Source organism: Balaenoptera ricei, chromosome 2 (genome assembly GCF_028023285.1).
Source record: "Balaenoptera ricei isolate mBalRic1 chromosome 2, mBalRic1.hap2, whole genome shotgun sequence".
Lineage (NCBI taxonomy): Eukaryota > Metazoa > Chordata > Mammalia > Artiodactyla > Balaenopteridae > Balaenoptera > Balaenoptera ricei.
The window spans coordinates 135578732-135596926 of record NC_082640.1 but is presented as its reverse complement, the minus strand read 5'-3'; the positions used below and the strand labels follow the sequence as shown (position 1 = coordinate 135596926).

The window sequence follows — 18195 nt, the reverse complement described above, 5'->3', positions numbered from 1 at the left end:
CTCATTCATTCCCACATTTAAAGATGAAATGTCTCTGAATTCTACTCCTGCAGTCCTGCCTTACTTTAATATCTGAGATATTCCAGATATTCTTGTAGTATTGTTCTTTTTTACTAAATTTTCTAAAATTCCTTCTGTGATGAAAATTCCATTCCTATATATAAAGAGAAAATAAAATGTTTTTGAGGACACATGAATAGGTGAAGCCTTGGTCATACTTAGGAAGTACTTAAGCACAAAAACAAAATAATGTTTAAGGAAAATTGAAAGGACGTTGTTCAATACAACCAATAAATATTTCTTAAATAAAGCACATCTTAGGCATAGTGCTGAGCACCTGAAGAGTATACCTTTGGCCTATTAAAGGGCTTTAATTTTTTTTTAAGTGTTTTAAAAATAAACCAAACTATGAGTCATCAGACTTCCCTGGTGGCACAGTGGTTAAGAATCCACCTGCCAATTCAGGGGACACGGGTTTGAGCCCTGGTCCGGGAAGATCCCACATGCCGCGGAGCAACTAAGCCCGTGTGCCACAACTACTGAGCCCATGTGCCGCAACTACTGAAGCCCGAGTGCCTAGAGCCCATGCTTCCCAACAAGAGAAGCCACCACAATGAGAAGCCCATGCACTCACTACAACAAAGAGTATCCCCCACTCACCGCAACTAGAGAAAGCCCGTGTGCAGCAATGAAGACCAAACACAGCCAAAAATAAATAAATAAGCAAAGTTTTAAAAAACCTATATGTCATAAAATAACCTTTTAAAAAAATTTTAAAAATAAACCAAATTATTAGTCATCTATACTACTCATAATAAATAATACTGGTAAACATAATAACACAAAATAAAGCCAACAATGGATAGACTGAACCTTTTAGAATTTGTAAAAGAAGCAAGAGGAGACAGGATGGTGGAGTAGAAGGACATGAGCTCACCTCATCTTACAGTAACAGCAAAACCACAGCTAACTGCTGAAAACCATCAACAAAAAAATGCTGGAACCTATGAAAAAAGATACCTTACATCCAAAGACAAAAGAAGCCATAACAAGATGGTAGGAGGGGCACAATCACAATAAAATCAAATCCCATACATGCTGGATGGGTGACCCACAAACTGGAAAATAAGTATACCACAGAAGTTCTCCTACAGGAGTGAAAGTTCTGAGCCCCACGACAGGCTTTCCAGCCTGGTTGTCTGGCAACAGGAGGAGGAGCCCCCAGAGAATCTGGCTTTGAAGGCCAGGAGGGTTTGATCGCAGGAACTCTACAGGATGGGGGGAAACAGAAACTCCACTCTTGGAGGACACACAGAGGGTCTCACGTGCGCCAGGACCTGGGGAAAAATGTGGTGACCTCGTAAGGGACTAAGCCAGACTTATCTGCTAGTATTGGAGGCAGGGGGTGACTGTGGCTCACTGTGGGGACAAGGACACTGGCAGTGTAGTTCTGGGGAGTACTCATTGGCATGAGCCCTCTTGCAGGCTGCCATTTTCTCACCAAAACCTGGCCCCACACAACAGCCTGCAGGCTCCACTGCTGGGACACCTCAGGCCAAACAGCCAACAGGGTGGGAACACAGCCCCCACCCATCAGCAGACAGGCTGCTTAAAGTCTTCCTCTGTACACAGCTGCCCGATAAACACAACCCCTGACAAGGCCCTGCCCACCAGAGAGATAAGACCCAGCTCCACCCACCAGTGGGCAGCTTCCTTCCTCCCACCAGGAAGCCTGCATAAGCCTGTTAGACAGCCTCATCCACCAGAGGGCAGACAGCAGAAGCAAGAAGAACTACAGCCCTGCAGCCTGCAGAACAGAAACTGCAATCACAGAAAGTTAGTCAAAATGAGGGCAGAGGAATATGTCCCAGATGAAGGAACAAGATAAAACCCCAGAAGAACAACTAAGTGAAGTGAAAATAGGCAATCTACCTAACAAAGAATTCAGAGTAATGATAGTAAAGATGATCCAAGATCTTGGAAAAAGAATGGAGGCACAGGTCGAGAAGATACAAGAAATGTTTAACAAAGACCTAGGAGAACTAAAGAACAAACAGAGATGAACAATACAATAATTGAAATGAAAAATACATTGGAAGGAATCAATAGCAGGATAACTGAGGCAGAAGAATGGATAAGTGAGCTGGAAAACAGAATGGTGGAAATCACTGCTGTGGAAAAGAATAAAGGAAAAAGAATGAAAAGAAATGAAGACAGTCTAAGAGACCTCTGGACAACATTAAACGCACCAACATTTGCATTATAGGGGTCCCAGAAGGAGAAGAGAGAAAGGACCTGAGAAAATATTTGAAGAGATAATAGCTGAAAACTTCTCTAACATGGGAACGGAAACAGTCACCCAAGTCCAGGAAGTGCAGAGAGTCCCAGGCAGGATAAACCCAAGGAGGAACACGCCAAGACACATAGTAATCAAACTGACAAAAAGACAAAGAAACGATGTGAAAAGCAACAGGGGAAAAGCAACAAATAACATACAAGGGGACTCCCATAAGGTTGTCAGCTGATTTCTCAGCAGAAACTCTGCAGGCCAGAAGGGAGTGGCACGATGTATTTAATGTCATAAAAGGGAAAAGAATACTCTACCCAGCAAGGCTCTCATTCAGATTCAACAGAGAAATCAAAAGCTTTACAGACAAGCAAAAGCTGAGAGAATTCACCACCACCAGACCAGCTTTGCAACAAATGCTAAAGGAATTTCTCTAGGAGGAAAAGAAAAGGCCACAAGTAGAAACAAGAAAATTATGAATTGAAAAGCTCACCAGTAAAGGCAAACATACATTAAAGGTAGGAAATCATCTGCACACAAATATGATATCAAAACCAGTAATTGTGAGAAGAGAGCACAAAAGCAGGATATTGGAAATACTTCTGAAATTAAAAGACCAGCAATTTAAAACAATCTTGTTTATATATAGACTGCTGTATCAAAACTTCATGGTAACCTCAAACTAAAAATCTACAATAGATGCATACACAAAAAAGAAAAAGGAATCCAAGCACAACATTAAAGTTAGTAATCAAATCTCAAGAGAAGAGCACAAAAGAGGAAGGGAAGAAAAATGACCTACAAAAATAAATCCAAAACAATTTAAAAACTGGCAATAAGACCATACATATCAATATTTAACTTAAACATAAATGGATTAAGTGCTCCAACCAAAAGACATAGACTGGCTGAATGGATACAAAAACAAGACGCGTATATATGCTGTCTACAAGCGATCCACTTCAGATCTGGGGATACATACAGAATGAGAGTGAGGGGATAGAAAAAGGTATTCCATGAAAATGGAAATCAAAAGAAAGCTGGAGTAGCAATACTCATATCAGACAAAATAGACTTAAAAATAGACGGTTACAAGAGACAAAGAAGGACACTATATAATGATCAAGGGATCAATCCAAGAAGAAGATGTAACAATTGTAAACATATATGCACCCAACATAGGAGCACCTCAATATATAATGCAGATACTAACAGCCATAAAAGGGGAAACCGACAGTAACACAATAATAGTGGGGGACTTTATAACACCCCACTTTCATCAATGGACAAATCATCCAGGCAGAAAATCAATAAGAGAACACAGGCCTTAAATGACACATTAGATCAGATGGACTAAATTGATATTTATAAAGCATTCCATCCAAAAGCAGCAGAATACACATTCTTCTCAAGTGTACATGGAACATTCTCCAGGACTGATCACCTTCTGGGCCACAAAGTGAACCTCGGTAAATTTAAGAAAATTGAAATCATATCAAGCATCTTTTTCAACCACAACGCTACAAGATTAGAAATCAACTACAAGGAAAAAAAACTGTAAAAAACATAAACTTTGTAAAGGAAAGCATAACTGAGGGAAGATTGTTTTCTATGTGATTTTCAAAATTGTGTGTGCATGTTTTGCATTTAATCTATAAAACACTAATATTGGTCAGATAAGCATAACTTTAAAACATTATCTATAGAAAATAATGGGAAGTAAAATTATCCTGACAAAATTTCTGATTGCCAAATTTAACCTGAGATATTTGGAATCAATAGGCACAATGAACACAAAAAACAATCAATGACAGAAATCACAGTTAAATTTTCATATGGACAAAATCAAATGGGTGAATCAAATTATTTTTATGTAATATTAAAAATGATGGACTGAAATGAAAATATTCAACCAAATGAATGTAAATCATTTAATTTCCTTTTCAAAGAATTAAGTTCCCTTTGTGATCTTAATTTTAAGGTATATTTTCTCACTTAAAATATATTCATGTTGCTATTATTATGACTAAAAGATACGTATTCATCAAAAAGGATCACCTTTGGGGCTGAAAGTGGAGGAGTCATTTTCCCTCCATTTACATTTATACTTGCATATTTAGGTTCTTGCAGAGGACAGTGTGACCAAGTACTTTATATCGTTATCCCCTTTTAATCCTCAGAACAAACTCATCAATTCATTCAACAAATGTTTATTGATCGCCTTTACTATTTAAGCCACCGTTTTCAGGGTTGGGCATACAGAGATAAATAAGACAGACATAGTTCCTGAGCTCACAGAATTAACAGGACAATTACAGTACAGTGCGGTAAGTGTTTTAAATGGAGAAGTTGTGGATAGCAGGAAGGCAGGATATCTCACCTAGACTTTGAGAGTCTAAAAAGTTTTCCAGAGAAAGTGACTTTTAAGTTGAGAGTTACATAACCAGAGCAAACCAGGAGCATTGGAGAAGGGTAGGAACAAAAGATTAGCACTTCAGACAGAAGAAAGCACTTGTTCAAAAGCCAGTTGGTGAGAGCTTGGCACTTTCAGAGAATCAGAAGTCAGTCACTATAAAAGGGGAAGCTGCAATGCCAGAGCCTGAAGAGATTACAGGGAGCAAATTGCAAAGAGCTTCGGGAAGTCCTTTTAAGGACTTTGGGCTTAACTTCAGCCCTCACTGAAATATTTTAATTAAGATATTGATACAATCAGACTTTAGTTTTAGAGACTATTCTAGCTACACACTAAGAAATGATGGAGCATGGGGATGCAGAGTGTAGTAGCAAAATGGAAGGAAAGGAGAGTAAGTAGAAGATTCATACAGATATCCAGGCCAGAGATGATGGTGACCTGTACTGGGGTAGTGGCAGTGGAGATAAACGAATTTTGGACCTATTTTAGAAGTATAACCGATAGTATTTAGTCATTGAGTAAGTGTAAAGGGTGAAGGATTACACAACATTAAAGAAGTCTAGAGTTTCTAGTTTGAACACTGGGTGCATGGTGTACAAGTGAACTAGTTATCATAGGTTTAGTAAACATAGTAAAGAAAGGTCTTGGGAGTTAGCCAGAATTGGGTTTATGTTCCAGCTTTATCCCTAGTATTATTTGGGCTAATTACTTAGTCTAGTTAAACCTTATCTGTTTGCTCACCTGTAAAATGGGGATAGCAGAGGTACCTCCTGCATGTGATTATAAGGATTAAATGAGGTAATAAATGTAACAACTTAGACCAGTGCCTAGCAATAGTGTTTGCCATTAATAGCATTAGTTGTAAAAATATTAGTAAAGGTTTTTAGAGGGTGGAGATTATGATTTCTGTATAACTTGTGCAGAAGGCATTGCAATTTGTGATTTTTCTTTTTAAAAGCCTGGAAGATGCTCGATTAGAAAACACTGAACTTCTGTGTTATTAAGAATTTGGTCTCATTAGTTTGGTCAGTATTAACATGAAGGCCTCTGAGGTGAGAAAAAATTATACTAATGTCACTGGTCCTCACAGTAGACTTGTGATCTCTCTAGTTTTCAGAGATTTGCCCAGCCAGTTAAAAAAATTGTCACATCATAAATCATCAAGTTTAAAAAGAATGTAATTTATAAAACAAGATGAAACACTGCCTTCCACAGCAATGTCAAGTTTATGCCACTACATTTAGTCTTTCTTCCATGAGTTTTAAAGCAAGGAAGATAGTAGTATACTCCAACTACCATGAGTAGAGAAGTTAGCAACCGATTTAAAAAAAAAATGTGGAATGTATTTAAATAGAATATGGATTTTGCTATCATGAAGATACATATAAATTTAAATCTTGATCAACTGTTATAATGCAGGCAGTGGTGTGCGGGAACCAGCTCTTAAAGATTTGTGAAAAATAATCGTTAAACATGGAGATTATTAAAAATTAAATGATCTTACCATTAAATAAATTACATTAAAACTAAAGGTAATAAATCATCAAAACTAATCACTTTCTAATTATTTTACTGCATCTTATTATTGATGATCTTGAAGTTGTTTATGTCTGTTGTATCTAAATGTTTGAAATGTTATATAATGCTGTATTGTGCATCTCTTAACTCTACAGTCAATGTCACTATACTGGTAATTTGAAATCAGCCCCATTGGAAGTATTTATACCACAGTAATTGGCAAATGTTACAAATCAATACTTTTTGTTTAATTTTGTTTGTTTTTGTTCAGTGAGTTGGTTATTAAACATTTACTAGCACCCCACTGAACAAAGGTGTGAATTAGGGTTCAAACTCTTGCAGCAATTTTAGAATGAAAAACAATTATAAAAATTTAAAGGGAAAGTCTAAAGTATTTTTAAAGCTAGCCTGAAAGGTATTGAGGAGGGGCAAGACAAGGAAAAGCATGAATCACTAAGAAATTTTAAAAAATTCTTTGGAGCTTCCATAGCCAGTAAAACTTGGAATTTAGAAAACTTAGTTTAGTTAAGCCCTGTATTGTTGGTAAGGCTGAGAATGTATTGGACGTATTGTTTTTAAAAGTACCCTCTTTTAGCATTGCCACAGAAGGCAAATTTTATTGTGTTCAAAAACATGCTTTAAAAATGTTGAAAGATGGGGCTTCCCTGGTGGCACAGTGGTTGAGATTCTGCCTGCCAATGCAGGGGACACAGGTTCGAGCCCTGGTCTGGGAGGATCCCACATGCCGCAGAGCGACTGGGCCCGTGAGCCACAACTACTGAGCCTGCGCGTCTGGAGCCTGTGCTCCGCAACAAGAGAGGCCGCGATAATGACAGGCCCGCGCACCGCGATGAAGAGTGGCCCCCGCTTGCTGCAACTACAGAAAGCCCTCGTACAGAAACGAAGACCCAACACAGCCATAAATAAATGAATTAATTAATTAAACTTAAAAAAAAAATGTTGAAAGCTGTAGTTTACCCCAATTTTTTTTTTTTTTTTTTTTTTTTTTTGCCTACTTGGAGGAAAGAAGTATGAATTTTAATAATGGCTATTTCATTGGTTTTTGTTCACTACCTTTTAATGGTGATATCTGTAAAGATGTTAATTTGCCAAACATTTGAGAGCAGAAAAACTGGTGAAGAAATTTTCAGCAAGACATGAGTTTTTAGTGAGCACAATAGAAATGAAGCCCAGAGGTACGAATTTAAGAGAGATATTCAGAAACAGGACCTCTCTGCTCCTTGAAAACAACTCAACTTATTAAATTATTCCCCAGGAAAATCTTGACTTAAAGAGCTTGCTTCTTGATTTTTCATGGGTTCAAGGAATAGTAGTAATATAGTACATTTTGTGAAATAGAGAGTGGTTTGAGTATCATCACTTTAGATAAATCTGTTACAAAATGGAATGTGGCTTTGAGAACTCATGCTACTCCACAGAGACAGGCTGGCTTTGTCACAAGTTGGTGCTTGTCAGGGTTTTTGAACTCAGGGATGAATTGTTATTTTCTTTAGGAAAGAGGAAAAAAAAAAAAAACCAGACATTGTGGACATGAGAAATCATAAAAATTAGAATAAAGTGAATGAATTCATTGTTGTAAGGAATGACTCAGAACATTGGCTTGTGAGAATATTTGCCAAGGCAAATCACCTTCAGACAACTGTAAAGCAAATGTGAATGTTTTTGCTGTGCAGATGTGATCACTTAAAATGACATGAAGTCTGAGAGTTGACCTAAGGGAGTCTAATGGGTACTGTGAATCTGTTGGAGCTTTCTAGCTCCTTTGTCCGTAAAGATAACCACATGTTAATCCCAAAATAAAGAGCATCATCAGTTATTCTATCCTATAAAAGATTTTTAATGAGGACCTCGCTGAAATACTAAAAACCAGTAGTAGATCAGATATCTTTCTAATGCAAATGATGACTTCTTAGCAAGAAAATAGAAATCAATTATTCTGGGGGAGAGGCTTGAAAAATATTCCTTTATACCACTATTTGTGCCTGCGTACTTTTTTTTTTAGCAGTTACCTCGATGAGATCATAAGACTGTAGGGAAAACAAAAGCAAAACAGCTTGTAATTTCAATCCACATACCTAAATAAATCTAGGTTCTATAGATTAAATTTTAAGATTTAATATTATGCAGTACCCGTTCTCTATGACTCAACTTAGAGAAATTTAAAGCCTTAGTATCTGAGTAGCTAGGATGTCACTAGGAAGATGCCACCAGGCTGGCAGGCAGGCGAAGGCCATACAGGGAGGAATTATCCTGGCGACTATGCCTTTATCCAAGGTCTGCCCCACAGCGTGGTAGGCCCTACAGCTCAAACTTTTCAGTGAACTTGGGAGGCTGACTCACGATGACAAAACCCACAATGATTTTAAGTTTACAAGCAGAATGATTATTTATTTATTTATGTATTCATTTAGAGAAATTCAACTGGTAAGGGTTTCATTCTTTGACTAGAATATTCTTTTCTTGTTAGAAAGCTGTAAGGAAAGACAAATTTTAATCAAGAGAGTTAGGCTTATGGTTCAACATAAAATGACATTAGGTTTCAAAAATCTGTTCTGTTTGTCTCCATGAGGTGAAGTCCAAGATCCCAAGTCCTGTCAGGGCAAATATTAAAACCTTTGTGTCTTATTTTTCCTGGTCAGTGCTTGAACAGGGACTGCCATCTTTGTCTTTTGACTCTGCTTTATTCAAAACTTCCACATCTTTGTCTTTCTTTGTGTGTGTGTGCTGGGCCTTCAGGAGCCACACTTTATTTTTTTATTTTTGGCTGTGCTGCACAGCATGTGGGATCTTAGCTACCCAACCAGGAATGGAACCCACACCCCCTGCATTAGAAGCGTGGAGTCTTAACCACTGGACCGCCAGGGAAGTCCCCTATCTTTGTCTTTTGACTCCACTTTATTCAAAACTTCTGTTTTTCAGATTGATGGGCTAGGTGGGGTTATGCAAGCAAATTCATGGGGCAAGGGAGGAAAGTATTATCATTTTTATTTGTGCATATTTTCATTATTTTCTATTTTATGTATATTTTACATTGTACATAATATATAATGAGAATATTGAACAGTATATAGTGCAGATTGTGTGTTGGTTACTGTTCTAAGAGCTTTAAATGCATTAGCTCATTTGATGTTTAAAATAGCCTTGTGAGAAAAATACTGGTGAAGCCCAGATTAGTCACATATTTGTCCAGAATAAAGGACCTGAGATTCACACCAGGTTGTCTGGCGCCAGAGTCTACTCTCTTAACCATTACATCATGCCACTTCCCCAAGGTAATTTCTAAGTATAACTAATAGGTGAATGAGTCTACATACATTAATGAACAATATTTATTGATAGGACCATGCAAGTGAATCTATCTGTAAATCTCATCCTGTTCTTTCTGATTTGGGAGAGACTTTCACATGTCTTTGACTATACCCTACTGCTTGTTGTGTGCTTTTGTAGTTGAAATGTCTGTGGGTAGCTGTTTATACCCACTACCATGTGTGCTCACATTTTTGAAGTCATTTCCTGGCATCACCTTTAATGATCTCAAGGTCACTCCAGCAAAATTTACTGTCATGAGTTAATGAGTGTTCTTTTCTTAATAACTAATTCAGAGACCAGAGAATTCTTCACTCTGCTTGTCGCAAAAAGTTCTCTGCAAGAGTGTGCAGTATAGCACGTTCCTCTTAGGTTGCCTGTTTAGTTTACTCTCATTTGTCTATATCACACAGGTAGGCTTGTAAGACAAGGGCACCTCATTCAAGGAGAGAGGTTAGTTTCTTTCATCTGAGCATGGCAAGCACCCAGATGCTTAAACATATGCAACAGACCAAGAGTAATTCAGAAAATAGCATCAAGTGTAAGGAGGAAAAACCTTTTTTTGCAGTGAGATTCTTCCTCAAGGTATTTTTGCTGCTGTACTTGGCATCTTGTTAATAAAAATATTACTTTGGCTATTTTAGTTCTAGTACCCGTACTTCTGTGATATAGCACTGTGACTTAGGCCATCTGTTCTAACATCGTATGATATATTGCTCTTTGCTGCTTTTAGCGATTAATCTTTCAAAGGGAAGTTCATGAAACTTGATCCTTTCTTCTTTATTGCATCACCTTTTTCTCTCTTAAAACTGTCTGAATATCTCAGAGCTAACTTTACATTTTACTCTTCACCATGTACTTGAGATGAAACAGGGAACAATAAGATCAAGGCCATGTAGTTGTAAAAGATTTTGGCTAAATTGAAATTTGTCCATTCCAATTTAACTTTTTTGTCTTGTTTTGTTTAAATCCTGAACTTGGAATTTTAAAAAGCTTGAAGAATGTGATAGGGAGCAGGCATCAATAATGTGCTACAAGTTCTAACAGTTACTGATTGATTTGTCTTTTAAACTATGTTTCTCCAAACCCTCTGAACCCTCTCTTAAGCCTACATGGCTTTCACTGTCATTGCTATGTGATATGACATTGAAGTAATTTGCTTTTTCTCAACTTTTATACCATTTTTATCTGTATTATTAACTCAGTGGGCTAGAATGCTAATAACTTTAAATAGCCCATTGGTTGTCATAGTAACTGATATTAAAGCTAAATATAAGTTTCTCTCCTGGATTTCACATTTAAATCATTGCTAGTATTTGCATTCTTTAGGAACTCTAGGGCTGACAATGGACTTTGTATAAAAGGGACCTTGAGAATTTAGGTTGAGGAGTTGATTCAGTGGCATCTATTTTTAGCCCAAGGTTATGATTCGTTCAGACTCAGTCCAATTCCATTAAATGTATGTTCAGAAAACCCAAGAAGGATGTCCATCTAAATATTACAGGGGTTATATGGACAAAGTTTTACTTTTAAAAATTGTGTTTATTCACTGTGGGTATTTACTATGCTGCTTTTCTCTTTTATTTATCTTTGCAATGATTCCTCTAATGCTTCTAAACTGTTTTTAAAATTACATTCTGAGGACTGAAATGAGAGAAGGCGCATTCAAGGAAGCTCTATAAGAGAAGACTCCTAGATACATTCTATCTGCTCTCTGTCTTGGGTGACTTCTGTTCCTCCTCTCTAGGGGCTCAGTAAAGATTTCACCTCTTGCTTAAAGCCTGACTGTCCCCTTTCATTTCTCTTTTGTCACTCTTTTCCAAAATATGTGCACTGCATTGAGCACGCAAAAATTTTAATTATAGTTCTAGACAGTCTCCAAGAGAAAGCAGAATCTCTCTCTCTCTCACTCTCATATATGTATATATAAATTCTTCCTTATGTCAGATATTAATTCATGTTGCACTAATTTAAAGAACTCTCATCTGGAGTTTTTAATCTTTCTCTCCAGGTAGTTCAGTTTTCCACATAGCATTATATTTTGGACCATGCTATCCTTTTTCCCCCTTAAATCTCCATTTTTCCACTTAGCACCAATTTAAAGCTGAATGAATTTTCTCCCTTGATCTCTGGAGATGGAAAGTTATTTTCTTTCTAGGCTCCCACCCCCAGCTTCCAGAAGAAAGAACAGTCTATTATCAGCAGCAGCTTATCTGTTGAATATGTATGAAGTATCCTAGATGTTGAACAGTCTTGTCAATCTCTTATATAATAATTTGGTGGTGACACTGTGTCCTCTCCCTTCCCCCATATTTCTTGAACTAGTCCTTTTTCTGTTTTGAATATGCAGTATCCTGCTGAGCTCCTGGATCCCTCTCTACTCTCTCAGATTCCTTAGTTATCAGAATTCACTTTCCTGTGACATCAAGCCCTTATTTTCTAAAGCCAGTTTTCTATTAAAAGAAAGAAAGAAAGAAAGATAGATAGATAGATAATCTCTCCATGCCTCAGTGGCAGCATCTGGTTTTAGTGTTAAACATGTACCAATGGAATATTAGTTTTGTGGGTTGCCAAACAATGAATGTTACAAGGGAAAAAGGTTCTGTGTTCAAATATGATTTAGAAAGTCTGAGTTAAATAAGCAAAACAGGTTTCCTCCCCAGAGAACAATGAATATTGTGAATCTCTTCAAAGGGGAAAAACAAAAGCAGCATTTCTGAAACAGGTTTACCTTGTAAACATGTTAAGACCCTCATTTATGGGGACTTATTTTTAAAAAAATTTAAGCAACAACTTTCAAACAAGGGTCAGTGGGTAGAGGGAGAGTGTTAAGGGAATTACCTTAATATTTTCAACCTCCATGTGTTCACTTTCCTAAAATTGATGTGCTTACTAAAAAGTTGGTGGGATTTAAATTCCTTTTCCCCACCCATGATAATCTCTCTTATCCCTTTCTACAAATAAAAAAAATACATAGTTCACAAGCTTGATCTTATTATTGGTACATTACCTCTGGAGGGTGAAAATAACCTTCAGGGCACCAAACAAATAGAAATAAGTCTTGGCGTTGAAAAAGTGAGTAACTATGTTTGGGTAAGAGATTCTTCTGCAACTAGGGTGGTTTCAAGAAAACTGAAGATGGACCTAATGGAGTTATCAACTGACAAGTTACTGGAAGTAATTTTTGATGATGTAGCAAAGAACTAATGGTATTCTTCCCAAAGCTTGGAAGAATTTCAAAGAATCAAAATTCTCATCTTCTTATTTATATGAACAAGTTTCTCAGTTTTAGGAAAATGAAAAGGGGAAATAAGAATGATGCACAGCCTCATTCTAGCAATAAATGGTGATCATCCAATATATATGAATTAATTGGGGAAAAAATAGACCCACCCATCTGATTAAGAGATGTGTTTCCAATGAATATTTTTTAAAAAAAGTAACATATTTATATTGTTTAGGTCAATTATGTACTAATAGAATTTTAGTGATGACTCAAAGAAGAACTTCAATCTCAGCCTCAAAAAATATACTTATATTTCCCCCACAGATAATATAAAAAATTGATCAGTAAGTGACTTTCAAGTACATAAATGTATATCCACAAGGTAAAATTCTGTGGAGAAAAAGTGGAATGAAAAGTGATTCAGGGAGAAAAAGAAATGCTATAAAATTTCTGACTATTAAAAAAAGACCATGTTTTCATATTTTTTCAATAGATGATATGGAGTATGAAATTGTTGTATAACCTACGGATCCATTTAAAAGACTGATGTAATCATTTTATTTTCAAATCTCAGTAGTTACAATGCATCTTTGCAACTACTTAAAAATATGAGAATAATTTTAAACATTAACCTAAAAATATGTGAGGGGTACCTGGTTTTTCAAAGGTCTTTTAGGAGGAATGTGGGCCAAAGAAATGTGTGAAAGCCACAATTCTACCTAACACTTTTTGGGAAGCATTGTTCTAAGACAAGGTTCTTGTTCTGGTTCCCATGTCCTTCCCCTCTTCTCAGGCTAAGTGGCTCTATCTTGGTAGAGCTCTTGAAGCACTATACATATGATTAATTATGCAGTTAGTTTAGATAATTGGTAATATCTTTAGAGTTCAACCATTACAAAAATTTTAGTGAGCAACATATGTGCCAGACACAGTTCTAGGTACCAGACAAACCAGCAGTGAATGAAATGACACAAATCCCTGTCCTCATGGATATTCTAATAAGGGGACACAGACAGTGGACAAATATATAACTAAAATATGAGTAGTCTATGAGGAGAGCTGGAAGAGGTAGTCAGGGACAATTTTGAGTTTCAATAAATTGTTTGAGAAAGCCTCGATCAGAAGCTGATATTTGAGCAAATATCTGTAGGGAAGTACAGGAGTGAAGCAAACATTTCCAGAAGAGGAAACAGCAAGCACAAGATCCCTGAGGTAAGATCACACTAATTATTAGTGAGGAAAAGAAAATATTCTATTTAAAATCACAAATAAGTAAAATCATTTCCTCCACTAATGAAGTGCTAGAATATTTTTTTCCAGAGAAATGACCTTTTGTTTGGCATATCTTTTTTAAGATATATAAGATGAGCACTTGAGTGCGTGGTTTGGTTGGAAAGAAGGGAGCAAATTGATGAACTGTTCTAGTAGAGAAACGTACTGAAATTTGATGGTAAGGGGAGCCAGAGAAAGGTAGCAGGAGAGGCAGGTGGTGAGACAGAAGGAGAGAGAAAACAGAGACAAGATCACTAATTATCGTGCTTTTGGCAAGTGTCAGCTGCTGATAAACTCCTGATTGGAACGGAGGGAAAGTGGCTGAAAGATTTTTAGAAGCTGCTTAATGGGTATGGAGTTTCAATTTTGCAAGGGGAAAAGTTCTGGAGATCTCTTGTACAACAATGTAAATATGCTTAACACTACTGAACTGTACAGTTAAAAATGGTTAAGATGGTTTAAAAAAGCCATAGGAAAAAACAATTGTTAGTTTTCTTCTTTTATTGAGACATTACTCTCACTTTTCTTTCACCTTACCCCTTTGCTAATTCCTCCCAATCTCTATTAGCAATTGCACCATTGTATAATAATAATATTAATTGCCTCTGCACCTGTTTGTCTTTCCTGAGAGAATGTATGCTCCATGAAGGCAGAATCCAGGTCCTAGTCTCCCTTGCATCTCCATAGCTTGGTCATGAATGACCCGTAACACACGTCTAACACTTGTTGCTGACTATGTGAGTGAATTAAGAATAAAAGCATCGACCATTTCCTATATCACCCAGCAATTTCAACCCAGCCTGAAAAAAAAAAAAAAGAAAGAAAGAAAAAAGAAAAAGAAAGAAAGAGCTAAATGGGGAACAAGACGCATCACAATCAAACCACCTCGAGGTACTCAGACATCATATTCATTGGGCAGCAGAGCCTGACCATTGCCAAAGTGAGTTTTCCATCCATTAATTGTTTGTAAATAGGAGAGACTTTAATTTTCACGAACATTACTCACAGTTGGCTGAGCTTGAATAGCAAGTTATTTTCTCAATTTCAAAAAGTAAAGAAAGCTGCCAAAGAAGTATTGACTGAGATATTGACCATATGTTAGATTTTTCCTATTTCAGGCATTTCTGTTTTTCATAAGATATTACTGTTAGAAAAGTGTTTTGTTTTTCTTTTTTTTTTTGGCTTTCTTGCAAACTTAAAATATGTAACGTGTCACACATAAATGTTATTTTCTTCCTTTTTTTGAGACATCACTCTCACCTTGTCCTTCTCCTCACCTTTTCGCTATCTCTGTGTATATTTTAACATGCGGATATGTTTAGCATTTCCATATGTATTGAGCTTTGAATTCAGGTTGTGACTCCCAAACAGTGCTCCTGTTAACGCTCATGTTTTTATCACCAAAATGGAATAATAGTGTTATGTCTCAGTTTGCAGGAAAAACACAATATGTTAACAGAATAAATTTTTTTAATTCTACACATTTCTTCCATAAATAATTTTAAATCTTTAGTGCTATCACTAGCCCACTAGATTATGAATGATGAATAGCTAACCCATATTAATAGAAATGTACAAAATTGTGATTAAATATTTTTCTTGTTATTTTTTGAGATAGGATCTGTGTATGTGTATTATCATTGTATTTTATGTGGAAACATTGATGCCTTCCAGAGTTAAATGTATCACAACCCTCTTCTGAAAGTGGCCTACCTGAATAAGCTTGACAATTTACTTGTTGTTCATTATAAGAATAGCTTATTTTTCACAACGTTTCTATGCTTCATGAGATTCTTATATTTAAAATTCTAGATTTTCTAAACTTTGTCTCTCCTTTTCATCAAAGTATGTTCCCTCTCCTCTTTACATGTAAAAGGGCCTCTTAGTGTGTAAAAAATGACACCATCTTCCCATCTTACATATTTAGATTAAGAATGAGGTCATGTGAGTCACGGTGGTAGAGGAAGAAGGAAGAATAGCTAAGGAAAGGAACGGAAGTGACAGGGCTAAGGTGTGGCTCTGGGTGGGGGCTATAGGTGTTTCTCTTATTTCCAGTAGCCCCCTCACTCTCAACCAACATGGAATAAAATAATAATAATAATAACAACAACAACAGCAACAAAGGAAACCACTCTGCTCTAGGAGTCAGGTACTGTTATTTTCCCTATTTTTTAGGTGGAACTAACTCAAAGAGAGGTTAAGGTGCTTGGTCAAGCACCTCTACTAACAAATGAAGAGAGCTAAAATTAAACCCATGTAGTTTTTTCTTTATGCTGATTGTGGTTTTTAACCTGAAGTTTTTTTTTTTCTTAATAAGTAGATGTCCTTTTGCCTTGATTTACTTCCAAACATCTTCAAGCTGATTTCTATGCAATTGTGGAAGTCTTAGAGGTTCATGAGGAACCTAGACATCTTGGTGTGCTTTCTGTCTTGGTGTGCAACAATGAACAAGTGATGTTTACTTGTAGTAACCATACTAAATTTTACTGACGGAAAATAACAATGTAAGACTCATGTGATAGTTTATTCATCTTCAGTAGAACAACGCCCAAGATATGGCATATGCGCTTCAGGGCTAGTGAGTCAGAGTTGGCAAAGTCCTATATTCCTTTCACTCATGTAATAAATATTATTGAGTACCTACATATGCGATGGGAGTGTTCTAACCTTTGGGAATGCAAAAGTGCACAAGACAGAAGCTTACATCGTAGTGGAGGAGACAGTGAATAATGAACAAATACAAACAATGGCATAAGTTCTAATGGTGGCCAGTGTGGTGAGTAAAAAAGCAAGGCCAATGAGATAGAGAGAGACTGAGTAGGGGACAGCAGTACTGCTCTAGAAGGGCTGGTCAAAGAAGGCTTTCAGGGATAGCAATATCTAGCTGAGATCAAAATGATGAGAAAGAGCAAAGTGTGTGATAATCTCAGTGGGTATATGAGGCAAGAGACTGAGGGGAAACTTTCCAGGTGTATAAATATATATATTTATACTTAACTATATAAATATATTAACTCTTCTGAAAGATGGAGATAGTGCCTCCATCTGGAATAACAGGAAGGCATGCTTACTATCCAGAATAAAAAATCTGGCTTCCCTAAGCTCAAGTTTCCCTTCCCGTGACACATGTGCAGGGTTCACCTGGGCCCTGTTTGAATAGAGACTCAGGGAACTGGGGCCAGTGCTGGCACTCTGGTGACTGCTAATGCTGTAATAGCAATATTGTAAAAGAAATTACTTTGTCTTTCACCCAAGAATAATAAAGTCTTTCGTTTCTAACCCAGGAGGCTCTTGTCTTCTGCCAGCGTTCTTTTACCTGTGGCAGGCTACTAAAGCTTGTTAGTTTGCAAGTAGGGTAACAATGACAGCCCCTTCTGAGATCTTGACAGCCATTAATAATATTGAAAAGTTTTCTCTACAGTAGAGAGTAAGGAAACCTAGGTTCAGGAAAGGCACTCTTGAGAGATAGTGTTCAAACTGAGACATAAAGCATGAGGATTATAAGAATGATTTTACCAAAAGGATCTTGGTGGCATAGTGGTTTCAGGCAGAGTAAAGAGCTCATAGGACAGCATAGAGTACAGAGAGCAAGCTCGGCATAACAGAGGACCTGAAAACATTCAGTAGGACATATTCTGGACCATTTGTTTTTCCTGTCTTCTAAGTTATGTTATTTTATCCTATAATATGTTTTTTAATAAATTAATTAATTATTTATTTATTTACTTTTGTCTGCTTTGGGTCTTCATTGCTGCGCTCAGGCTTTCTCTAGTTGTGGCGAGCAGGGGCTACCCTTCGTTGCGGTGCATGGGCTTCTCATTGCAGTGGCTTCTTTTGTTGCGGAGCAGGGGCTCTAGGTGTGCAAGCTTCAGTAGCTGTGGCTCACAGGCTCAGTAGTTGTGGCTCGTGGGCTCTAGAGCTCAGGCTCAGTAGTTGTGGTGCACGGGCTTAGTTGCTCCACAGCATGTGGAATCTTGGACCAGGGCTCGAACCCGTGTCCCCTGCATTGGCAGGTGAATTCTTAACCACTGCACCACCAGGGAAGTCCTATCCTAAAATATTTTATGTGTCTACATTTAGTGTATCTTTTGTGTGTTCCTATTATTTATCATACAACAAACCTCAAAATTAGTAGCTTAACATAATCATTTT

The 18195-nt window shown here is 37.0% G+C and overlaps 1 protein-coding gene across 1 annotated transcript in view; it reads left to right on the top strand.

The window, feature by feature from the left end:
• Window positions 1–18195, top strand: part of MDGA2 (MAM domain containing glycosylphosphatidylinositol anchor 2) — an 822473-nt gene that overhangs the window by 374049 nt on the left and 430229 nt on the right. The window lies entirely within an intron of this gene.